This window comes from Zea mays, chromosome 3 (assembly GCF_902167145.1).
Source record: "Zea mays cultivar B73 chromosome 3, Zm-B73-REFERENCE-NAM-5.0, whole genome shotgun sequence".
Classification (NCBI taxonomy): domain Eukaryota; kingdom Viridiplantae; phylum Streptophyta; class Magnoliopsida; order Poales; family Poaceae; genus Zea; species Zea mays.
The window spans coordinates 110,677,921-110,704,959 of NC_050098.1; the positions used below are offsets into that span (position 1 = coordinate 110,677,921).

Sequence of the window (27,039 nt, forward strand, 5' to 3'; positions counted from 1 at the left end):
CCCCTTCATACTGCAGGTCACCTTTCTTCCTGATTTTTCTTTACCGACGCCATTTCCAAACCGTGCCCGTCCGTCCACCGGCCGCCGCCACCCCGCGCCTGGCCACGGCACGCCACCCCGCCACCGCCCGCATGGCATCCTAGGTCGCGCCCTCCCACCACCTCCTCCGCCCCCGCACGACTCCCCGGCCGCACGGCTCCCCCGCCCCGACCGCCTCCTCCACCCCCGGTCGCGCCCCCCCGCCACCTCTTCGCCCCCGATCGCGCCCTCCGCCGCCCGTCATCGTCGTCGGCATCCTCCGGCCGGCCGCCCATGCCCTTCTCCTCCGTCGGTCGCCCTCGCCCTTCTCCTCGCGCTCGTCGACGATCTTCGAGCCCGCATTGGTGAACGAGGTATTAAATTATGCTATTACTAATGTAGATAATTGTGTACCTAGTTAGAGTGATTTGAATTGGTAAGTTTTAGTAACCTCCCCGTATACCGGAGGTGCTATCCAGATTGTATACATAGTATTATTGTTGGGAACTTGTTCTCAAATGCTATGAGTTAAGAACAAGGCAACACAAAATGTTAAATGTTAATGTCCTTCGTCCTTCGAAGCATTATTTCCCTTAGGATATAATGATCATCAGACGAAGGTTATGAAGGACATACCTTCATAAATACGACATGTATAAACAGGGGATGAAGCTTATGAAACATAGGAAAACAACACAAACAATTCTATGATATCATAATATAAACATCTATTATTAAATAATCATAAGTACATGAAAGCAATATCAAATTACATTTGTACCTTGAGCTTGACAGAGGGCAAAGGTAAAAGTGAGATGCGAAAGCGTGAACAATACGGTGGTACTGTTCACCTATTTATAGGCACAAGGCGCAACCTGTGTGAATTTACATTCATGTCCCCTACAAATAATTACAATCGTAATACAAGTTATCATGGGCCGATTGGTCATTTCATCTTTAAGTCGGTGCATCTAGAAATACGCTAGGAAGCTCCCTGATTGGAAGCTTCGGCATTATTCATGTTCTGGCCTTCCGAAGGTGTTTCTTCTCACAGTACCTTCGGCGACGAAGCAGACCCCCAACAATTATGTTATTATGTGGTTAGTTTTTAGTTATTAGTAGTTCATTACCAATTTGAATCCATAATAAGTAGTTCATTACCAAATAACATTGTTCGACACTAAATAATATAGAATAAGACATTCATTACTACATAACATCAAATAAGCACCTAGACTACTGAGTGCAACGAGGCCATTTTCCCTTGCGAAATGCATCAGGGTTCTCCTCCATTGCGTCCTTTGCACGACGTGCACGCTCAAGCTTCTTCTCCTTCTCTTCCCTGCATTCAGCAACACGCCTCATTTCCTGCTCGTCTACCCGTTGTTGCTCGGCAGCAAGCTCCTCTCGTATTTTCTCTATCCTTTCTTTGCCCTCTACATCCCACTTTTTAAGATTCTCCAACCACTTCTTATCTTTCTGTGAGATTTCTGTATCAATCCACTGCTCAAAATCACAAAGCGGTGGAGGAGTCTACAAAATATGTAATGATTAGTATGGAAAGAAAACATGCACCACTTCGAGTCTTTAAATTGTTAACATATTAAAAGATTATTCTCACCATTAAATTTATCCGGTGCTAATCAATCGTTGGCTCAAATGCATAGTTAGCACACATCTAATACCTCTATCGATAGGTGTCATGATCATCAGACTTATCAACCTTGCAAGGATCACCAACAAAACACATAGGCACTGGAACATCAGTTGGCAAAGGCAGCGGGTCGAAGGCTATTCCGGTCAAAGGACACTTCCTAAATTTCGGTAAGATCTATAAGAATCACAAATTTAATAGACTCACAAAATATAATTTAATACAACTCTTACCTTTGTTTAGCAGATTTATCGCGCCTAGACATCCTACAAATCGATAATATGACAATAAAAAATGCTTCTGAAAATGATATCCAAAACCTAACCATTAATCATACATAACATAACAGCCTATAAAAAGGAGAGAACTTACTTTGATACAGAGTAACAATGGATCGAAGTCAATAATTTTGGTTGATGTCTGTCGTTTCGAAGAATAGAAATGAGAACAAAAACTGACGGCCGAAGGGGCATACTTATAGGCACGTACCTCGGCGTCGAGGTACGTGCCACGTCAGTTCCGCCCTGGCCCTGAATCTGACATATGCACGCCAAAAAAATTGGCGACTGACGCGTTAGCTTAGCGCCAATGATGATGGCGCCGAGCCAGGGGTCAAGTTTTTGAAATAAAACTGCGAAGGGCGTATTTGTGAAAATAAAACCCAAAAAGGACTAAATTGCAAAAAAGTTGGACGGAGAGGAGAAAGACTAGGAGAACAAGATAGGGGAAGCAACATAGTGCTGAGCGTTTGTCTATTTTCTCATTGTTCTCACGTTCATCGTCCAATACTTAATACTTCTATAGTTAGTTGTCCGTGCTTACTACGGTTTTTATAATCACAATATTTATATATCTATCCTATATATACTATAAAAAATGTGTGTTCTAGTGGTTGGGTGAAAGAGGGTTATGGTTTGAAGCCAGGTTTCCTTGCTTATTTTTTTGAATTTTCTTTCGTGGGAGGGAACAATATAGGTGGATCTTTAGATATTTAGTCAAACATGGTTACATTTTCTTATGTTCCATATATTAGTGTGTACATGTTGTTGAGCACCAAAAGTAGCGGACGGTCCGGCCCTTGGGCCCAGACAGTCCGTGTGCCCCGTGATCAGATTAACTTCGGCGATTATCCTTATCTCATGCGTGGTTATCCATCTAATCACGTGGAGTTTGTTAACTATCGCTTAGGAACGGGTCCAGACCTCCCATATATATATGAAGGGGGACGACCGATTGAGAACCCCCGAAAACATTCCAATCGAACCTATCTACTTTATTTACTTTTCTTACCCTAGGAGTAGATGTAACATAGCATTAGTTGTAGCCTTCCGCATATCCACCCACACCCCTATTCGACTCTACATCATCTAGATCCGTCCTGGGATGACTTGCCGACCCTAGGACCACCCTATGATCTTTACCCCTCCTAAGGGGCAAGATCTACTTCGTCTACTTCAATAAAGATCACTTCTTCGAATTGATCTCTTAATTTCTAGGCGACTCTACGTCATGTGTGGACGTCTCGGGTGACCTGCTGACTCGGAGCACTCTAAGGTCTCTCCTCTAGGGGCGGGATCTAGGTCCTACGAGGAGAAGAAGATGACCCTATGCCATCGCGGACCGTCCGACCCAGAGCGCGGACGGTCCGGACAGCACACAGGAAAGGTGTCGCTCTTGTCACCAAGTCACGGACCGTCCGACCGAAAGCCGTGAACCGTCCGCGCCCCCGCAGCGACCACCGCCAGGCAACCCGGCGACCCATCGAGGACCGCCGCACCGTCCACCTCGCAGAGCCGAACCCAAGGTATTGCTCATCGCGAGAAGGCCCTAGGGTTCATTGCTGTTTGGTCACAAATAGGTGGTGGCCATCATATAGGTGGTGTCCCACCTTCAGGATAACCATCTTAGGTGTTGACCCTCTGTGGGCAAAACCTAGGGATCATCCCAAGGTCCGAACTCACTATGAGGATGACCTAGGGATCGTTAGTGTTTGGTCCAAAAAGGCGCCAACACACTTTTTGGCGACTCCGCTGGGGTCGAAAAATCCGATCTATCAAATCTGATCCATTAAATTAGATCTATTAAATTAGACCTATCAGATCGGTCGCAATGGCCGTTCTCAAAGATTACAACAACATTGTCCTAGACATTAACTCAAGGCTGACTAATTCGTCGGCCGATAAGGATGAGAAATTTGAATACCAAATAAAAAGGCTGGACGCGGAATTCCAACGATAATAGGCCCAGATAAGCAAGGTGGCAGAAAAGTGGTACCTCTCGCACTTCAAGGTAGATCGCCACCAGAAGGTCGTCAAGGAGAGGGAAGTAAAGTACGATTCACTGTCAGCCTTGCTGCATCAGCTCCCCATTGTAAGTCACACCATGCCATTAGCCGATGTTCAATCTTTTAAAATTTCTTTTGATAATCGGATTAGAATTATAATTGAGGATATAGAGAATATGATGCATGTATTAGAAAATACTCATACACCTGATTTTTTGTCACATAAATTAGGCACTAAAATAACTGCGCCAAAAACATCGGCGACAAATGGGGCTTCTCAGTCCCAGCCATATTATGGTATGTCGATGAACTCATATCTGGGGAAAATGTTGTCACCATCCTCACTGCATGGTAAATCGGCTCTGGACATGGCCGGACAGCTCGTGCACGATCACGGACCATCCGGCCTTCCAACGGACCGTCCGGCACCTTACGCCGGACAGTCCGGAGTCGCACCGGGCCTGTCACAAGTCTTGCAGGCAAAGCCTTGCGCGACCAGATGGTCCGGATATAATACCAGGCCGTCTGGTCCCTCTGCGAACCGTCTGATCACTAAGATCGAACTGTCCGGGTGTGCATACGCAGACAAGACACTGCGCGTCAGACACAATCTTCATGCTCCACCACACCTGCAGCGCACCATAGTTGTAGCATGCCATCACCCGCGCATGAGACCAAATGCCTTTCGGCCCCTGCAAAGCCAGAAAAAATACAGGTCGTCGAGCTTGTTTGGCCTGCTAGGGCCAAATCTGCTGCTCGCTCTCCTCTGCATTTGGCACAAAAAAGGAAAGTTAAGTTCACATTTAATGTTGCTATGTGTGATAAAATATTTGATGAGCTACTTAAGAATGGCAATATCAAATTGTCACACACAATTCCTCCGATAGAGGAATTAAAAATTGTGTATATTGTAAATGGCATGGTTCCTTTCTTCATAACACCAATGACTGTAATATCTTCTGTCGACAAATATAATCGGTTGTAGATGAAGGCTGATTGAGATTTCAAGAAATGAAGATTGACAAGCAACTTGTCCCTGTCGATACATTAGGACTAGTAGACAAGAAAGTCTTGGTTCGACCATGTTTGGCCCATAAAGCCAAAGGAAAAATGTTATCATTAATGACCCTCGCGTGCCAAATCTATCACACGGGGTGGTTACTCGGAAGGCTCTAGACAGAAGAAAGGCTAATAAGATCGGAGACACCAGGGGGCATGGTGAACCACGTATGCCCGAATGTAAATGTTTTGGAGGTGAAGCTTGTGATAAACAAAAGGGTAAAAAGCCAAAGGTTACTTTTGAGCAACTTCTGGCTAAATATCGCAAGCAAATCAAGACAAAGGATGTTGATCAAACTGGCATTGCTAAGTCATCTAGAGCACCTTTGAAGCCATCAAAATCACCTCCGAAGCGTAAATCTAGAGATCAGGATTGGCGAGGAGAAGAGTTGCATGCATCAGCAACATATCCTCCTTTTGGGTCGCCAATACCAATGCAATACGGTTAGCTCCTTCGTACTTTCATCCTTATCCATCTTGGGACTGGTATGATTCAAATGCTTATTCTTCTTCATATTTTAGACCACATAACATAGAATATTCAGCTCATTTCAATTCTGATTTTGAGAAACAATAATATGACAAAGACTGTTTTATTTCTAAGAATCGGTCTAGAGCTCAAAATAACAATTGAATGGTCAAGCAAGTTTATGTAGTAAAGAAGGATAATAGAAAAGCCAAAAGTTCAAATCTGAATTCATGCATTACAAAGCCTGAGAAAGTGTTAGATACTTCGGCTAGAAGTGCCCAAACAATAGAGAAATTAGCTAGAGATAGTCCAGATACTAAATCTGAACTTAAGAAGCCTAATGTGCCCAAAAAACCGAGAAGCCCACTCGGATTATCAATCTGGCACAAGAGGCTAGAAAAACTCAGTGCACAAGAGCTAAAGGCGAGAGGCATGACATGGGCCCCTAATGGGAGTTCTCAACATCCAGGTAAGGATGATGCTTTTGGAAGAAGTGGAGTAAAGGCAAACAAAAGGAAGAAAGCAAGTACAAGACGTCTAGGTGAAAGGTATGCCCCAGCTCAACAAAGCTATTGGTCATTGCATCGTCCATATTTTTCAGCTATGCCATATACGTCATCCCAAGGTATGTTCGGTTATCCTTTATGGCATAAGTTTGCTCCATATGTGTCTTTATATTATGGAGGAGTGCAACTAAAGTATTATGCATATGGATAGTTGCGATATGCTACTGCTTACATAAAGCTGAAGTATTTCAGTTGTTGGTAGTAATGATTCTTGCTACAATTTGCTTCGGTCATGTTTATTCATGGAATGAACATGCTTATAATATTTGCTTATCACAATTCAGTTATTGTTTGATTGCAAACTATAGTATTGTCAAATAGTTTCAAGTAAATGATTCATTTATTAGTACAACCAATACTCGAACTTATGCATCATTGAGTTGGCTATTATGTGTTCTTCCATGTGAGCAAGCTCTATAGTTCAAAAAACATCTTTGCTCTCAGTGTCTGATATGGCCGATGAATCCTTTCTAATCATCATGCTAAGTTTATGTCCCCATCCAAAGGGTAGGATGGATGATCGGGGGGCAAGCATGATCAGATACCCGATCATGGTCACCTAGCATGCATATGTCGGACGGTCTAGGGCAGGCGCGGACAGTCCGACCATGAAGGTCGGACGGTCCATGGACAACCAGAAGCAGTAGCGGTCATAGACTATTAGACTACAACGTCTTAAGATAAGTACTAGTGAGCAAAACACTTCGAGAACATTTGGGCGGCTCATCAGAGTTGGCCCAACTTTTAATCAGTTGCTTGCTAAATATATGAAGAAGGTTGTTCCACACGATCGACCAATAAAATGAACAAAGTCAAAAGGGCGATCTGTGTGAAAGTAAAAGCCGACTAAACCAGCCCAAAAAGTGGTACAACCGAGATCGCCTGGCCATCCTCCTCTAGGGATGTCACGGTGCTTTCCAGTTTATTCATCGCTGATGTGTTATCCTACTCAAGTGTGGGTTGGTACAACGATGAATCCATATTACTGGCCCAATCTGTTTGCTTATGCGGGTAGAGGGCACCACAAGTTTTTCCTATTGGCATGTTGATCAGGCAGGCATGGCCTAAAAAGATGCAATCCAAAATGGCCTCTGTACATCAAATATTTATATTATCTGATCACAAGAGCCGATGACTTGCATCGAGCTGAGTCCTTGCTTGGGGAACAATATAACTCATGAGATCTATTGTTTCTGAAGTGCGCTAGTGCTTTTGGTTTGCCAATCTCCACCAAAAGGCAGGGGCATATGTTGAGCATCAAAAGTGGCGGACGGTCTAGCCCTTGGGCCCGGACAGTACGCGCGCCCCACGATCAGATTAACTCAGGCGATTATCCTTATCTCATGTGTGGTTATCCATCTAATCATGTGGGGTTTGTTAGCTATCGCTTACATCCAGACCTCCCCCTGTATATATGAAGGGGTAAGGCCGATTGAGAACCCCCAAACACATTCCAATCGAACCTATCTACTTTATTTACTTTTCCTGCCCTATGAGTAGATGTAACGTAGCTTTAGTTGTAGCCTTCCGCATATCCACCTCCACCCCTATTCGACTCTATGTCGTCTAGATCCGTTTGGGGTGGCCTACCGACCCCAGGACGACCCTATGATCTTTACCCCTCTTGAGGGGCAAGATCTACTTCGTCTACTTCAATCAAGATCTCTTATTTGAATTGATCTTTTAATTTCTAGGCGACTCTACATTGTCTGTGGATGCTCCAGGTGACCTGCTGACCCGAAGCACCCTAAGGTCTCTCCCCCAGGAGGCGTGATCTAGGTTCTATGAGGAGAAGAAGACAACCCTATGCCATAGCGGACCGTCCGGCCCAGAGCGCTGACCGTCTGGACAACACGTAGGAAAGACGTCGCTTTTGTCGCTAGGTCACGGACCGTCTGGCCCAGAGCCGCGGACCATCCGCGCCCCCGCAGCGAGCACCGCCAAGCAACCCGGCGACCCATCGCAGACCACCGCGCCATCCATCTCGCATAGCCGAACCCAAGGTATTGTTCATCGCGAGAAGGTCGTAGGATTCGTTGCTGTTTGGCCATCATATAGGTGGTGTCCCACCTTCAGGATAACCATCTTAGGTATTGACCCTCCGTGGGCAAAACCTAGGGATTATCCCCAAGGTCTGAACTCACTACGAGGATGGCCTAGAGATTGTTGGATCTTTTATGGGCCTGGCCCATTTAATCAATAAACTCTATGGTGTGTAATTGTGGACAATACCAATAGTACCATATTGGAATTCCAAGGGTCGTTGGCTTGACTTATATGGTGGGAATTATTCCACTTAATTTGAGAGGTTAAGAAACGAACAAGTGTGTGCCACACGCGCGCGCTACCGCCGCCGCTGGCCGGGCCGGGCTCGGGGCGTGGCGTGGCGTGGCGAGGCAGGCAGGCGGCGAGCGGGCGAGGCGTGGTGTGGTTGTGTTAATTTTTAGCACTCATTAACCGTGGGAGTTTCAACTCCGGGTTAAACCTTTTAGTTGCTCGTCCCTTGAACAACCGCATGTGAGACCCTTTTTCTTCAGCTTCCCTTCCGTGAAAGGTTAAGAAGGGGAGAACTCATGTCACTTGTCACGAGAGCAGAACCATTTCAGAATCACTGTCCAGCCGCAAGTGTGGGTATTTCCATCTCGTAACTCTACGCGCACAGAGGAGCGAGAGGGCAGGTGCCTCCGAATCCCTTGCCGTTCGAGACCTTGCACGGGGGATCGACAATTAGGTTTTTGGGGAGCGTCTACGCGACTGCCCGAACATCCGTCGTTTTATTCATCACTGGTAAACATCTTCTTCTTCCTGGCGGAATGACAAGAGAAGTTGGACAAGGATCTGGATCCTCAGAACGCATGTGAGGGTATGATCGTTTCATCTCCTTACTGTTTTACGTTCTCTAGATTATATATGTTTCATATGTTCATGTCTACTGTTTCGCATGAAACCATGAATTTATCACATTTGTTCTGTCATATCATATCATGACATGTATGATGCCTGTTCATGATAGTAATATGCCATATCTGTTTGTTTTAATTTTACAGTCATGTTGTTTATGTTGCTATATATTTATTTCCAATTGTTCTGTCATGATACATGTACCATGTTTATATGCTTATATGCTTATTAAATTTATATGATTTATATGATTCATATGCTTTATGTTCTCATGTTCCATATTTTCATGGATATATTTGACATCATGATTTCCATGATTAATTATCTTTTATATGTCATCATCATAATGTTAATTTATGGAATTAAAATAATATGGAAAATGCCTATATTTCTAACTATCCAAAAACCTAATGTTAGGCATTTTTCTGTCAGAGGTTTTGTTGCTGTGTTAAAGCCTTATCCTTTTGATGGTAAAAACTTCTTGATTTGGAAAACTGAGATGGAATTGTGGCTTACTGCAATGTCTTGTTATCATGCCGTTGTGGGCAAGCCTGTCAACTTACCTCCTGAGGATGAGGCTAAGTTTAAGGATGATGACAACCTCTTTCGAGGAGCAGTGATTAGCACACTTGATACAAAATTCCAGAAAAGCTATATCATCCTTCCTACAGGGAAAGAGCTGTGGGATGCACTTGTTGGAAACACTACAACACATGTGACCTTCTATGACATTTAGATTGTGTCACAAACAATGGTATTTTTGTCATAGCATAAGTGTTTGTGACGACTTTATGACAAAAACACTGTTGTCACAAAAGTGTCGTGTTAAAGCAACTTCTATGACGAACGATTAAGAAACGTCATAGGTTGAATGACGATCATCGTTTTCGTCATTAAATCTATGACGCTCCAAATCATCATAAATAAGGCGAAAACGTCATTAAGTGTAGCAATTGATCGGTTGCCACGTGGCTAATGACGTGGAGATATGATATGGCAAGTGACGTGGCAAAGTTTTATGACAGATATATTCATCATAAATACGTTTACGTGGATGCTGATGTGGCCATAACTTCGTGACAATAAATTTCGTCATAAAATGGATGATGTGGCAGATGACATGTCAAATAAACTATGACAAAATTTATTGTCACAAAAACACTTGTGTGGCAGATGGCGTGGCAATCATATTATGATATTTTGATTCATCACTAAATATATTGAGGCCCACAACCATCCAAAACATAATGCATATATTTCACAATCATACAAAGTGACAACTTTTTCCAACATCCACATATATTTCAAACATAATACGTCCAACACATAAAAGAACATGATTCATAATCCTTTAAGCTAACAAGTACTAAGAGAACACATAATATCCAGAAGTTGCATGTTGGAGACTTGTTCTTGAATGCTATGAGTCAGGAACAAGGCAACATAGAAAATGTTAATCGGTAAAGTCCTTCGCCCTTCGAAGCATTATTCCTCTCAGGATATAATGGTTTTCGGACGAAGGTTATGAAGGGCATACCTTCATGGATACATTATATAATGACGAAGGATTAATTATAAGGAATATAATGAACAGCATAAACAATTATGTTCTATTATCACGTATAAACAGAAATAATCGTTAAACTACAAAAATGTACCTTTTAACTTGAAGGAAATGAAGGTACAAGTGTGACGCAAAAGTGAATGCCAAATCAGCGTGAACAGTACGGGGGTACTGTTCACTTATTTATAGGCACAGGACACAGCCTATGCAAAATTAAATTCATGCCCTTTACATTTGATAATAATTCTATTGTAATCTATCGAGGTCTGTATAGCCTTTTCATCTTTAAGTCGGTTTCATTTTGTTGATATCACGCCGAAGCTTTCCTGCTCACACCTTCGGCGTTGTATCGACCTTCGTATTATTCTGGTCAGCTGTGATACCAACTTGAGTCCGAAGATACCTGTTCACACATTAAACTCCAGAAATACTGTTAAATCCTGTTTTTGAGGACCTTCGTAAGCCGAAGGCCCCCAACATTGCAATTCCATACAGCAAGCATAAGGATAAAAACAGCTGCAAAGTTCTGGGAGATGGATCTTCGGGATGGTTGATACCAACACCTTGGCAAGCATACTTAAGGAGCCATCTAACTACGATTGATGCTTATTATTTGTCGAAGGAGATTGGTATTTTCTGCTAAGGACTTCTTCAAATCCGCAATTTCAGTTGATTGATTAGCAATGGTTGCCTCGGATGCTTGTGACTTGGCCTTAAGTGTTTCCATTTCTTCATGAAGTCCATCTTTTTCTTGTCTCTCAGTGTCCAATTGAGACTGAATCTCTTGCATCCTTGCTGAAACTGTCCCAGTGTTGCTTCTCTTGGAGGACACAAGACCAGCATTGCGAAGAAATTTACTTGAATCCGGCAGCACATTGGAAACAACTTCTATAGAAGACTTTGCGCACTCTCCATCTTCAACTGGTGCTACCACCATTGCTTCCATATCACCCTAGCATAAAGATTAAAACTTAATATAGTGTAATGCATGTTCAGGAGTCATAACAAATAGAAAAACAAGTACTCACTATAGCTTTCTGAGCGGCTTCACTAAATCCTTTCTTCTTGCTGCAATGCATCTCCTTAAAAAGATCAATTGTACTAGGTTCAACATCTTTATATTTTTCTTGCCTCTGAAATGATGTCAAATAAATTGTGTCAGTATGGAGATCAAAACATAAGCTAATAATTCATCACTTGAAAAAGCATGTCACCTTTCTACTTGCCCCAGAACAAGGAAAAGACAATTGAGAGCATTCAACAAGGTTTTATCATGGGTTATTAAATGATATAAACAATATACATCAGCTAATACAAATATCTTACAGGTATTTGGCTGCAACAACAAATAATACACATATCATATAGCTAATACAAATGACTGCAATAGTTGTGTTGGTCTGCTATAGCTACAATGCTCGTATTTGGCATGTTTTAGCAGCAGCAACTAATACAAATATCTTACAGCTAACACAAATGGTTGCAGCATGAAGAACTGGCCTATTGTTGCTGCAGTGCTGGTTAGTATGTTGACTACAACAGGTAATACAAATGACTGCATGAACCAAATTTGATGCATACATAACATAATTAGTTTCTTACAACTACATAAGCTTTTGCAATGTATGATTGAGATCATGTGCACTGTGCAAACTGCACTTTCTCATGATTAAGTTTGTTCTTGACACAATTGTTCTGTATGGAAAACACAACCGTTAGGTAGAGAAATAGAGATAACTAGAAGCAAAGTGCGACACCGCTCCCATGTGGCTGCGTATAGGGCACAAGACATCAGCAACAGGCATAACAATTTATGTATCAAAATATGCAGGCTCATGTTACAAGATTGTTTAGTTTGAAATATTAAATGCAGAAACCAAGTCAAAAAGCATTTGATAGTGAAAAAAATAAAATTCTCAACAAATCAAGTGCAAAGGAAAATGGTTAACTCATCCATTTATTTAAAGCACAAATGCTTTACTACATTTTCATCACAAAGGCTGAAAGGGAATGACATCTTTTTCCTGTGTCCTTCAACTTATCGATATTTTTTTCATAGTTTAGCACATGAGATTATTAGTGAACAAAAAGCATTTTCCCCTCAAATGCAGCAAACACAACGCCTATCATAGGATTGGATTTACTGCCTACACAATATCGTGGATATGGCATTTACTCCCAAAAGATAGTACATGGATACATTTTACTAATTTTCTAGAAAGTAATAGTACACATCAATTGTAACAGCAGGAACAATATATTAGCTTGAGATTATGCTATTTTTCTCTATCCTAAGGACTAAGGTGCCATTCCTATGAGCCAAGTGAAGCAGCATTTCAGATGCTCCACAGTGCCATTTTTCTGGCCAGCACTAGCACTATCAAAGAAGTGCTTGCTATTAATCAGAAGACTGAGATTTCCTTAAGTTATAGTCGTTTTGCCATGACATATGTTCAGATCTTAGGAAATGGTAAAAAAGAAGATGGGTCTAATCTGGAAGAATTATAGCTTCAACAATTTCCCATTATTCCAAATATTGGAAGAATTATAATGAAGGTCTAATCTGGTTTATTCAAAATATACATGTGTCCTGACTTAAATAGTATTTGCTAGGTAATATTACCATGGCTATAAATACTAATCTTATAAGTGAGAAGGATCAAATAAATAATATTTATGAAGTTATTGACTCAGATTTTTAACAAATATATTGAACGGAAATACGATGAACATATTATCACCAGATATGTATGTAGCTTATTTGATCGTGATATCATCAAAAATATCTTTATGCCTATTGTGTAGGGGAAATCCAAATTTAGCACAACTATTGATTTGATGGGAAAGATGGAATGGTATATGGTAGTAGAAGAATTAATAAGTATTACCAAAGAATGTTACAATTTCTGGGAATCTGAATATAAAGCTATGAAGTGGAGCTCGATCTCAAATACCTTGTGGTTTGGGGTAGACCACAGTTGTTGTTGGAACTTGCTCTCCGGCGCAAGTTGATCCAGCGACATAAGTTGATCCAACGGCGCAAGTTGGTCAGGGAGCGGTCCGACACGACGAGGGGTCAGGTAATGTTTGACTCTTGTTTAGTGTTGCTGAATGTGGGTTATATGTGGGCTTGCTAAATCTGTGTGCTGTGTCTCAGGCGGCGCGTAACGAGAAAGTGGAGGACTTCGGGGCTTTGAACAGTGCGCAGCCTGATTCGGAGTCGAACCCGGCGGCGGCTGTGTCGGAGGTCGCCCCGGCGCCGCCCCCAGAAACTGTCGAAGGCGCCCCTGATGCCCCCGCAGCTACTGCGGCCGGCGGTGGCTCGTCGCCAACTGCTGCGCCGAGGGCTGAGGATCCTGTGAAGATGGCAGCGGAGCCGGCAGCGGAGGATCCCGCGACGGCTGGGTCTTCGCAGGTGGCTTAGTGGGTGTGGGTAGTTAGGGAATTTTGCATATGTTGTTGAACCTTGGTTGCTGCGCAGGTTCAAGATTTTGGGCCTGCGCACGCAACTGCTACTGCTAATTTTTTGGCGGCTTCGACCGTGGATGATGGGAATGAATCGGATGAATCTGCGTCTAAGTTTTCTGATTTTGGTGACTCTAGGAGTTCGGTTGAGTGGACTGAAGAGTCGTCGGATGAGGACCTGGATTACTTTGCGGCCTTGGATGTGGCAGCGGCGGAGTCTTCGCCGCGTGCTGTGGATGCTGAAGTTGTGCCTAGTCCAAGTGCGGGGCGTAGGCGACGAAGGGCGGTTGCGAAGCGTAGAGTGAGTGAGGCGGACGGCGGTCGGCTTCGTGTGGGCAGGGCTGGCAGGCAGGAACTGTTGTCCTTGCCGGCCGCTGCGAGTGTAGGTGAGGGGGAGCTACGAGGTCTTTTTGCGGGTGAGGAGCTGAGGATAATGCTATTTAACTATAGGGAGATGGGAATTATTCCGAAGGTTGAGCCGATGTAAAGTGTGATGCCCTCGTTGTACATATGTAATGTCTTGTATGATGAGGTTGTGTGCCTTTGCACATTCGGCTATGCTCACAAAGGCGTTGCGCGCTTGGTCTGGTGTATTTGTTATGTCTGTCTGGCGTGCATGTAGTAGGTCTTTGCGCGGATAGTTTAGTGTAGTCTTTTTCACACTTGTTGTGCTTGGTCCGTCTGCACCCTTTGGCGACTTTTGCACGGATACTCTTCGCGGAAGACTTCGATTTTTCGCACTTGTTGTGCTAGTCCGGCTGCACCCTTAGGCGACTTTTGCACGGAAAGTCTTTTTTGAGGAAGACTTCGATTTTTCGCACTTGTTGTGCTAGTCCGGCTGCACCCTTAGGCGACTTTTGCACGGATAGTCTTTTTTGAGGAAGACTTCGATTTTTCGCACTTGTTGTGCTAGTCCGGCTGCACCCTTAGGCGACTTCTGCACGGATAGTCTTTTTTGAGGAAGACTTCGATTTTTCGCACTTGTTGTGCTAGTCCGGCTGCACCCTTATGCGACTTTTGCGCGGAGTGTCGCACGCGAGGGTAGCTAGCGCTGGGCCTCGCTGTGACTTTGTATTGGTCGAATGTCGAAGACCGTCGGCGCGGTCTTTTTTCGACGTAGATTTTTGCGGGGGATTTTTCACTTGTATATTACATGACTCCGCCTCGTTAAAAACCTCACCCCCCGGGAGGAAAAGAGTGCGGGCCAGAATAAAATTGTTTTTGCGAATTACAAGGGCGAGCTGGCCTTGATGAGTCAAACAAAAAATTTGCGAAGATTATCAATGTTCCAGGAATGCTCCAAGTCTTCGCCGTTTGGCGTTGCGAGCCTGTATGCGCTGGGGGATGCCTTCGTCTTGACAATGAAAGGGCCCTCCCACTTGGGCTCCAGCTTGCCCCTGGACTCTGTCCGAGCTGTTCGGACGAGTACGAGGTCCCCTTCGCTGAATTCCCTCGGGATGACTGCGTGGTCGCGCCATGCTTTTGTCTGGGCTTGGTATTTATTTAGAGCCTGTAGAGCGAAGACGCGGTCTCCATCGATAAGATCCTTTGAAGTGGGTTCGTCCACGTCGGGGACAGCTGACAAAACTATTCGCGGGGACCCATGTTTTATTTCTTGTGGGGTCATGGCCTCCGAACCATATAGAAGGCAGAAAGGGGTGAACCCGGTCGCCCTGCACTCAGTCGTGTTTAGTGCCCAGACCGCTTCAGGTAACAAATCGGCCCACCTGCCCTTTTTTCATCGAGGAACATCTTCTTGACAGCTGTGAAAATTTTTCCATTGGCACGTTCCACAACTCTGTTGGACTGCGGGTGATATACTGAGGCGAAGGCAAGCTTGGTGCCAATGGAGAAGCAGAAATCCTTGAAGTCTTGGCTGTCAAACTGCTTGCGGTTGTCAACTGTGAGTTCGGACGGTACTCCGAAGCGGCAAACAATGTTTTGCCAGAAGAATTTCTGTGCAGTCTTTGATGTTATTGTGGAAACAGCCCTCGCCTCGATCCATTTAGTAAAATACTCGACAACGATGAAGGTGAACTTGAGGTTCACCTGAGCCGTGGGCAGGGGCCCGACGATGTCCAGGCCCCAGCGCTGGAGAGGCCATGTGTGGGCGATCAGTTTTGTGAATTGCGAAGGGCTGCCTGATCGAGGAGAAAACTTCTGGCAGGCTTCGCAGGACCTTGTGACCTGATTTGCGGCGCAGATCATTGCGGGCCAGTAGAAACCTTGGCGGATCACCTTTGCGGCTAGGGCCCTTGGCCCTGCGTGAGAGCCGCAAGTACCACTGTGGACTTCGCACAGGATTTGGATGCCTTCGGTCTCGGTGACACATTTAAGCATTGGCTGACTGACCCCCTTCTTGTAGAGCTGGCCCTCAATCAGTGCGAAGTCCCGACTTCGATGTTTGAGGCGCTTGGCCTCGTTGATGTCGGTTGGGTGGTAGTACCCCTGTAGGAACAGGGTTATTGGTGCCCGCTAGTCTTCGGTCATAATAAGGTTGACTATGCGGTGGCCCTCACTGTCATTGGTTATTTGGAGCCCTTCGGGGCTCCGGACGCTGGCGCGTCGATAACGTGGTAGAACACGTCGGAGGGCAGGGACTCGCCTCTGGCGGCAGCCTTGGCCAATGCGTCGGCTTCTTCATTCTTGGCCCGGTCCACATGCTGCAAGGTGAATCCCTTGAATTGTCTCTCGAGACTTCGGATGGTCGCGAGGTATTGCATAAGTGCGGGGTCCTTTGCTGCACAGTCTTTCTCGACTTGGCCGGCGACTACCTTGGAGTCTGTTCTGACAATGCAGGTGGTGACACCAAGGGCCCTTAGCTTGCGGAGGCCGAGGATGACGGCTTCGTATTCTGCTATATTGTTTGTGCATCTGTCAGATTCCAGAGCGAAGCTTAAGCGTGTCGCGTATCTGTGCTTGACCCCGGCGAGTGAGGTGATGACTGCAGCAGCGCCTGCCCCCGCATGGCACCATGCGCCGTCGCAGTGGATTGTCCAAACTTTCTCTGCGGACAGGTCCGACTGTGTTATTGGCCCAGTCCAGTCGACGACGAAGTCTTCTAGAACTTGTGACTTGATGGCTGTCCTGGGCTCGAAAGTGATGTGGTAACCGGAGAGTTCGGCCGCCCATTTGGCGATCCGTACCGATGCCTCCGGGTTTCTGAACAGTTCGCCGAGTCCCCTATCTGAGGTGACTCGGACCTTCAATGCTTCAAAATAGTGGCGCAATTTGTGCGAGGACATAACGAATGCATAGGCAATCTTTTCCAGTTCCGTCATGTTACATTTTGACGGTGTGAGCACTTCGGAGACGTAATAAACTGGACACTGCCTGATCATGCCCTCTACTGTCTGCTCCTGCACCAGTGCCGTGCTGACCGCGTGCGGCGAGGCCGCAACATAAAGCAACAGGGGTAGCAAAGAGTCGGGGCTTGTAAGAACCACCAATTCTGACAGGTACTGTTTCAATGAGGCGAAGGCCGCCGCCTGCTCTGGTCCCCAAGCGAAGTCTTTTGTGCCGCAGAGAGTTTTGAGGAAGGGTAGACTTCGCTCAGCGGATTTGGTGATGAATCTGTTGAGGGCGGCCAATCTGCCCGTCAGGCGCTGGACGTCTCTGGCTGACTGCGGGGGCGTCATGTTGATGATGGCTTGAATTTTGGTTGGGTTGGCCTCGATGCCGCGGTGTGATACCAGGTAACCCAATATTTTCCCCTGGCGAACGCTGAAGACGCACTTTTTAGGGTTTAGGCGGAGTCGTGCGTCCCGCATGTTCGCAAATGTCTCGGCGAGGTCAGCAAGATGGTCCTCTTTGCTCCTGCTGGCGACGACGATGTCGTCCACATATGTGAATATATTTCTGCCGACTTGCCCCTCGAGCACCGTTTTGGTGAGCCGGGAGAAAGTGGACCCGGCGTTCTTGAGTCCCTCCGACATTCTGATGAAGCAATATGTGCCGAAGGGTATGATGAAGCTGGTGCTGGCTTTGTCCTCCTCCTTCATATATATTTGATGGTAACCGGAGAAGCAGTCGAGGAGTGACATGACTTCGCACCCAGCCGCGCTATCGGCTATTTTGTCGATCCGAGGAAGCGGGAAGTTGTCCTTTGGGCAGGCCTTGTTGAGACTGGTGAAGTCGATGCACATCCGCCATTTGCCGCTCTTTTTCTGCACCATCACAACGTTGGCGAGCCACGTGGGGTAAGCCACTGGCTCGATAAATTTTGCCTCCAGGAGGCGATGTACCTCGGCCTTGGCAGCTTCTGTCTTCTCATCAGACATTTTGCGGAGCCGCTGTTTTTCGGTCTCACCGAAGGGTCGATTCCCAAGCTGTGCTCAATTATGGATCGGCTGACCCCGACCAGGTCGAGGGCGGACCAGGCGAAGATGTCTTTGTTCTTGGACAAGCAGCAGAGGAGTTTCTCCTCGTCATGCGAAGTGAGGTCTTCGTTGATGGTGACTGTCTGCTTGGGCGTGGCATGGTCAAGGGGAATAGTCTTGGTCCCGTCATTGCTCTGTAGTTGTGCTTTGTCGTGTTCTTTATCTGTTGGGCTGGCGGACGCAGGGACCTCGCGCTGGGCCGTGAGGCAGTGCACGTTTCTTTGGCCGGGGACGAAGTCCCGTTCTATGTTGCGCGCGGTCTGCTGGTTGCCGTAGACTGTGATGGCGCCTAACGGACCTGGTATCTTCATGCACAGGTAAAGTCCGTGAATGGCTGCCTCAAACTTGTTGATGGAGCCCCGGCCCATAATGGTGTTGTACGGATACACCATATCGACGATATCGAAGGTCACTTGCTCACTTCGGGCATTGGGTGCTACACCGAAGGAGAGAGGCCACTCTATTTTGCCGACGGAAAATGTGCCCTTGCCGCCGAAACCATACAACGGGTTGTCTGAAGGCTTGAGCAGGCTGTGGCTTATGCCCATGCGGTCGAAGGCATGGAGGAAAATGATGTCTGCTTGACTGCCATTGTCGACTAGGACTTTGTGCAGGTCCCAGCCTGCCACGCTGCAGTTGATAACCATGGCGTCGATGTGGGGGGCGCTGCGTAGATCGACGTCTCGAGCGTCGAAGGTTAGTGGCACATGGGACCACTTCGTCTGCACGACCGGACCGGTGATGGCGACGTGGTTGATGCTGCAGTAGTGGTCCCGCTTCTGCCGCTTCGTGTCGAAGTCGGTGCTTGACCCCCCAGTGATCATATGAATGACTCCGCGATATGGCTGATCGGCGAAGTCCTCTTGTTTTGGGGCATGGGGGTGGTGGATGTTTTGTTGTTGCTGATGTGGAGGTAGGGGTGGGGGAGGTACGATTTGTACTTCCTGGTGGTGTTGGTATGCGTGGTGCGGTGGATGCGGCGCGGGGGCGTGGATGTATGGTGGAGTGGGCTGCTGATATGTGTGCGCGACAACTCTAGGGTTGTCGGCTGGTTGCGCCCGTGCCATCCAGTCTCTGGTGGCCTTCGTCTCTGGGCAGTCTCTGGTTTGATGGGCGCAGTCTTCGCCGTGAAACAGGCAGTAAAATCGGCGCGGCGGTTGCGCACGTCCCCGGCCCCGTCCGCGAGTTCCGTTTCCGCGGCCCTGGGGGGGATATTCCTGGCGGCGAGGGGCCTCACCAGCGGGGTGCTGGTTGGCGATGTTGTGCACCTGCTGCTGATTGCTGCCGTCCCGACCGAAGTCTGGCTGCGGAGTCCTCGTCCACGTGCGGCTAGACTGTGGAGCGTCTTTGGGTTTCCTCTAAGACTCAACTTTGAGCTGGTGGAGCTCTTCGGATTTGGCGTATTTTTCAAATAGCTGATATAACTCCTGGAGGTTCTTGGGCGGATCTCTGATGCAGTGGCTGTAAAGGACGCCGGCTCGAAGGCCACTGATGGCGTAGTGGATGGCGATCTGGTCATCGACCGAGGGCAGTTGTGACTTGAGTGTCAGAAACTTGCGGTAGTACTCCCGCAGAGTCTCTTTTTCCAGCTGCTTGCAGAGTGAGAGTTCGGCCAGGCGTCGGTATCTAGGCGGTACCCTTGGAAGTTGAGCAGGAATTTGCCCCGGAGGCTTCTTTAGGAGTCAATGGACAACAGGGGCAACCTGGTGAACCAGGTGAGAGCTGGGCCCTCGAGGGCGATGATGAAAGACTTGGCCATCGTGGCATCGTCCCCTCCGGAAGATGCAATGGCGACCTGATAACTCATGATGTACTGTGCTGGGTCAGTGATGCCGTTGTACTTGGGATAGGTCCCTGCCCGGAAGTTGGCAGGCCAGGGTGTCACTTGCAGGTGTGGCACCAGGGGACTTCGCTCGTCGAGGTAGTTGACACCTTGGAATGCCGCGACATGTGGGATGGCGTGGTCGCGGTGTGGAAAGTGCAGGTCTTCAACTTGTGCGCGCTGTTGCAGGGGTGGCCCTTGTTGCAGGCCAAAGTGGCCTTCGCGCTGCATTAGCGCGATCTCTTGCTCGAGCTCCTGGGCCTTCTGCTCTTCGTCTCGTATCATTTGCCGCACCTTGGCTTGTGCAGACACACGTTGGCGCTTGGCCTCAAGTATCTCTTTTTGCTTCTAGAGATTGCAGTTCTTGATGCGCAGGGCGCGCAGCTGTAGCTGTTCTTCTACGGAGACACCGATGACTTCGCCGTCCTCGGTGAAGTTCGTGCCCTCTGGTGGAGCGAAGCCTGGGGGAGGTTGCGGCTGTCCTTCAGGGCCGCAGGTGCGGTGAGCGTCGTCTTCGCAGGTGCGGAGAACGTCTTCTTCAGTAGCCTCTTGGTGGGTGGAGTGGGTGAGGGCGAGGGCCTTGCCCTTTTTTGCGGCCAGCAGTGCTGCCTTCGCAGCTTCGTTAGCCTTCGAGCTAGCTTTATTGGGTGCCATCGCGGGTGGTTTTTTTCGTAGCACGAACGGTGGGCGCCAAATGTTGGAACTTGCTCTCCGGCGCAAGTTGATCCAACGGGGGTGTGTAGTAACGTAAACAGGGTTTTCGCACGAGATGGCAATAGCTCTATTAATCTAGCCTCTCAAGGGCACTGTGCGGGGGTATTTATAGGTATCTGAGTGCCCAGCGTCCCGTGTTAAGGACGCATGTGCCCTCAGACACCTAGGTTATCCCCGGAATATTCCCATAAAGCGGGGTTACAGACCGTAATTACAGGGAGGCCTTTACAAATTAGGCCCGTAATGCGCAATGGCCACACAGGGCCTGTTACAATGGGCCGGATCACACGCGGGCCTCCATTCTGGACGAGGTCGCAAGATGAGATGACCTCATCACCGGTCTTCGTTCGGTGGCGTATGAGATGAAGGGTAAGTCTGCCCGTTGTCTTGTCACCGTTGGTGCAGCGAGTACGGCGAAGGCCTCGAGCGAAGGGTGGCGTCTTCGCCTTCGCCCCAACAATTGTACCAACTCCCTCCATTGATCATCAGTCATACATGAAATGGGCGATGTAGTCCTCACTTGATTTGCAGGAACTCGAGTGAAGTACTTTTTTTCAGCCTATACCTCAATTGGCGTTGTCCACCTTTTAGCATATCAACACACGCATCTTTGACTGCCCTACTGTTAACATCCATAGTGAATTGACCCTAGCAAAGAAGTGGTGTCTTTAGGATACTCGATTGAAAACAACAATGAACTGTAATTGAACAAATGAAGGAAAAAATTGACTTACAACAAGCTTGCCAATGTAGTCTATAATTTTACCCTCATTCTCTTTCTTCTTGTACTCCTTCCAGTGTGAAAATATTGGAATATGTTGCCTCAGTACGATCCCACCCTCTGATGCAAACTTTGCAGCTTGAATAGGTGGCTTTGGCCTTCGCTTCCCATCAGATATTTGGATTAGAATCTTAAAGCCTAACCCTCTGCTCAAGGATTCAAGTTGTTTGCCCCTACTTCTTTGCCTTGGTACCAATTCTGGTGATTAACATCATAACGGGCAAAAAGATATTAAATTACGAAACTAGCAAAAAAATCTTGTGAATGACAAAGATCGGATGGGTTCTGAAGCATGTGTGCATTTTCCTTAGACAGAGCGGAACATATAATAATTTCTGGACAAATATACAACTTCATTACTCTAGCCTCGTTCTATGTTTAACAACTCAATAATCAAAAACCAAGTATTAGTTGCATCTGTTACCTACATAGGCATTCTAGAATTGAAAAGTTGCATATACAAGACCTATTACCTACATAGGCACTCTGTTACATGAAGATCTTTGTACTTAGGCTTTTTAACAATATTATAGATAACTACTACAAATCATGAGATTGACAGAATAATTTATTTGAGAAATTGTAGATTATTTGATACACTAATAAATGCATTGAATAACAATCAAATAGAAACTATATATATAAAAATCACTTGCCTTCATCTGTGATGTGGTCATTGACCTCATCTTGTATAGGAGAGCTAGGTTGTGCAACATCAGTCATGACTTGGGTGTAATCTTGCTCAGTGGCAACACTTGAAGTAAACTGTGTTGGAGCAGTCAAGTTTTGGAGGGATTCTTGGTTTGTGGTGGCTCTTGAACCGGTATGTGTAGTAGTAGTTAGGCTTAGAGAAGATTGTTGGTTTATGGCAGCACTCCTTTGCCTAGTGAATCTAATTTGTTGCCCATGAACATCAGGGGCCACAACCCTTTTAGATCCTCGTGTTCCTTGTGTAGGTTTGTCAGCAACATCAGTGGAGTTATGGCTACATACACCTTTTGCAACATGGGAATCCTGTAGGAATAACACAATAATCATGTGCATATCAATTTGTTGGCAAATGCAAGTGTAATGATATATTTATATATAACATAAGAAAACAAATAGATGAATTACAAACTTGCTTACCTCCTCTTTCTCGGAGTCGTTGCTCTCCTCGCCGTCAAACAAAGACCCAGATTCCTCTGGACCATCATTTTTGCTCCTTACTCTTGTACCAGTCATCAGTGTGCATAACTGATTAATCCCAAGCCTTTGGAACATCTGATTATTCCTCATCACATTTGCTGCCCTCTGTTTCTCATATTCGGTAGGAGTGATTTCTGTATATTGATGACATGATTTCATAAATAATAAATCACAGAAAACCAGAAAAGAGATATGCGTGTACTAACCCATAGAAGCACAGTAGCAAAAAAGAAAAACTCTAAAAACATTACGGAAGAAGTAATGAATCCAAATTTGAAAATGGATGGAATAAGCCCTACATATTTTATTAGTAACGTATACTATACAGAAATATCTTTGGTATGTTATTATTACTTGTGGCAAGGCAACAACTATTCGTTGACAACTTGACATTTGAAGCGTTTACAAAAAAAACTGGCATGAATGGAAAATTTATGGCTGCTAGTATGTACAATACAAAACAAAGAAACCACATTTAAACTAGGTAAAAAATCTTGAAGGGATGCACTTAATAACATTAGGTTTCTTGCTGGTTTTTCATTAAAAAAATCTTTGGCAGTGTAATAATTGGGTTTGCAGTGTAATAAGTGGGTTTGCAAACCTTGCTAGCCGATCAAGTATAATAGAATCTCAACTAGACTTACAAACATTATGTGCTAAATTGAAAGCATTAAATACATGTCATTTTAGACCCAGCGATCCCATCATACAAAATAGATCATAAAAACTACAAATGCTGAAGGAGTAAAGGATGATAAAAAGTGAGGCTCTGATGAATAATCAAATGTTGTAATGTACATAGAAATACTGCAAATATAAAGCATGCCATCAAGTGCACTTTTATGGCTGCAAATCTGTAAGGGAGACTTTGCCACAGTTGACATATTGCATCACACAAACAAGGAGCAAAGCTTGCTGGGACTGTGATCAGATGTCGGTTAAAGTATTGACCAGTTACAAATAGTCATAAGGAAATGATGTTTTTTGGAGAGTTGGAGGAGGTGCTAGAGTTGACAGACATGGCTGAATTTCAGATGTACACGGTTCACTTATTCCAGAAGATTGCTAGTTGCCTAAATAGCTCTTATTTTCAAGTGAGATTCACTCTTTATTTTTGGGCTTAAGTTTAGTTGGTGGTCACTTTCCTATATGAGGCTTTAGGCCATACGACATTCATTTTTACCATAGAATTGCAAATGCCCTACGATCTGCCTCATATCAGTGTTATTATGCCGCAGATGCAGTCAAAAGTATGTTTCTCTAGTAAGTTGAAAATTAATCTGCTACAGACGCAACCATAAATAATAAATCTGATACAAACACATCTAAAAAACAGAAATCTGCTACAAATGCAGCCATAAATAAAAAATATGCAACAGACACATCCAAAAATCTGCTATAGACGCAGTTTTGGTCGATGAGATAGAAAAGGGAGGAGACTTACTGAGTTGAGTTGTCGAATCCGAGATTGTTTGTAATTTACCTGCTGGCGATTCCCTTGTGCATCGTAGTCCCTTCCTCCCTGGAGGCATCTTCGTTTTCGGATGGAGAAGCTGAAGGATTGAGAGGCTACGAAGCCTCCTGTGCCAAGGATGAGGAGGTAATTAGTCAGGGAAGTTGGGAGGAAATAAGCCAACTGATTTGCTGCAGGTGATGGGAGCAAACGCCGCCAGCCGCGCGCGTGGGGGTGGGGCTGCGGCTAGGCCGCCGCCGCTGGACGTGACTGTCGTCGCCGCCTGGAGTACTGGACGACTCAGGTCAGGGGTTCGCTATTCTGGATCGGGAGTCAGGGCTGTCGGGTGGTAGCTGGGATGGGGATTGGGTGATTGGTGAAGGGATTATGAATTAGATAATAGGTGGTTACCGAATGTGGCGCGGCGGGAAAGTGAAAAAATGCCGCCAAATCCCACGGATAAGACCAAAATTAACAAAATGACATGATTATAGAACTCACTATTGGAGTAAAACAAATTTGTTGGATCCTAAATAAATTAAACCAGGTCCTATTTTACCTTTCAGGACCTATTTTTAGGACTCTTTCTTGGAGATGCTCTAATGTAATAAAAAACCAATTGAACAACTTCACATAATTGACGGATACCCACGGGCGAGAGGTAAATCTCGTACCTAACTTATTTTATCATGGGTCAGGTATGCGTGAGACTCGTGGGTTAAATTTTGTGCCCAAACCCAACGCGTCAGATATCCGACGGATATGTGAACCCGCGTGTAAAAGTGTCATCCCTAATCACGCTCGCACTCGACGACGACCTTCTCGTAGGCACGTGCATTAGTGCCAGGAAGAGACGCATGGCGTGCAAGTGGGCCAACTCGATGGCACGAGATCGACAACGCTTTAGGCCACACGGAGCCCGATGGTGAAGCGCGCGGACTATGATGTCATCAAGGACAAAGGGCTTGCGTCGGTGGTGGCGAGCCTATCGTTTACTTGAACTCTGAAGGACAAGATATTGTATTTACCTATATAGTACCTTACACACGCCTTCACAAGAGTTGTGGCGAAGCTTATCACCGCCCACGTTGACGCGGTGTCAGGGGGGCTTCCACGACGAGGCCTGAGGTCGTGCTCGCACTTAACGTCGACCTTCTCGTAGGCATGGGCATTGCTGCCATCTTCGAAGAGCAGCATGTGTGCAAGTGGGACAACTCGATGGCATGAGATGGCAACACTTTAGACCATGCAGAGCGATGTCCGATGGTCAGGCAAGCGGACAATGAGGTCGTCGAGGACGGAGGGGCTTGCGTCGGTGGTGGCGAGCTTATCGTTTACCGCAACTGTACATGACAAGACACTGTATTTACCTATAGTAGTACCTTATGCACTCCTTCACACGCGCTGTGGGCCAACTCGCTGGCACGAGATTGACAATGCTAGCTTTAAGCCACGCGGAGCGATGCCCGATGGTGACGCGCGTTGACTGTGAGGTCGTCGATGACGGAGGGGCTTGCGTCGGTGGCGGCGAGCTTATCGTTTACCTAAACTCTACAAGACATGGCATTATATTTACCTATAATTGTACTTTACACACGCCTTCACGCTGGTGTGGACCATGCGCATCTACGAGCAAATCTGTCCACATCGTTGTTCCCCATCTGGATGCTGCTAGCTTGTCCCTCGGGCGCCGGTTGAATGCTGCGCTTATTCAGTTAACCACTTTTACAGGAATTATCTTCCTCTTCCAAAGTTCAGCTAAAAATAGTACTCCGTTTAGTCAAGAACATTTATAATTATGTACTCTTTTAACATGTGCTAATCATAGTCACTTAATTTCCATTGTTCGATGCCACTTTAATGTTGTCCAGCAAAGTATGTATTTTTACAGAAAGGTGTTTACCTTCATGCACTATTTTATTTGTAGAGATATGTTTTGGTTAACAAACAAAAAAATTACTCAAATTTGTTATATCTCTTTACATCAGGCATTTCCATAGAGCTATGTTGTACGTAAAAAAAATATGCATATTAAAAATATGCTGTCTGTAGGTGGCCCACACGTAAGTGAGTCTGGAAACTTTAGGAACTTTCTTCTTCCCTGAGTTTGGCACGAGTAGTTCCCCAAAATCGCTGGTGCGCACCGTTTACCTCGATACAGTAGTCACCGTCTTACAGCCACCACCCACCAGGAAGGCCTTCCATTCCCCCTCGGTGCTCAATCGCCGCACGCACCGGCTCCACTCCTTCTCCCTTGCCTCTCCCTACCCAGGCTCCACCTCCCAGTGCTGACATCGCTATTCTCCATTGGCAACCACATCACAGTCCACTCCACAGCGCAGTCCAATCCGCGTCGGGGTGTGGGCGCTGCGGCGGAGGAGGGGTCAGACGAGGCGGTGAAGCTGGTGCGCTCGCTGCTGCGGAGGACAGCCGACGGCAAGGAGCGATTGGTGTCGGTGCTGGACAGCCTCCATGAACCCGCTTGAATATAGTTGCTCCAATCGGTCACATCTCAAGTCTATGCAATGTTCAAGGTAAGAAGTGCTTGCTATTAATCAGAAGATTGAGATTTTCTTAAGTTATTAGCAAGTCATCCGACTAACAATGTTTCGTTTCTGCTGCTATTGCTTTATTTAAGTTCCAATTTCATAGTTTCATTTCTGCTGCTTGTATAGTTTAGATTCTGACTTATATAGTTTAGATTCAGACTTATATAGATCAG

General features: G+C 46.0%; 1 pseudogene; it reads right to left on the minus strand.

Annotated features, from left to right (window-relative positions):
• Positions 1–11,061: 11,061 nt before the first annotated feature.
• Positions 11,062–24,614, minus strand: LOC103650277 (uncharacterized; annotated as a pseudogene).
• Positions 24,615–27,039: the final 2,425 nt, after the last annotated feature.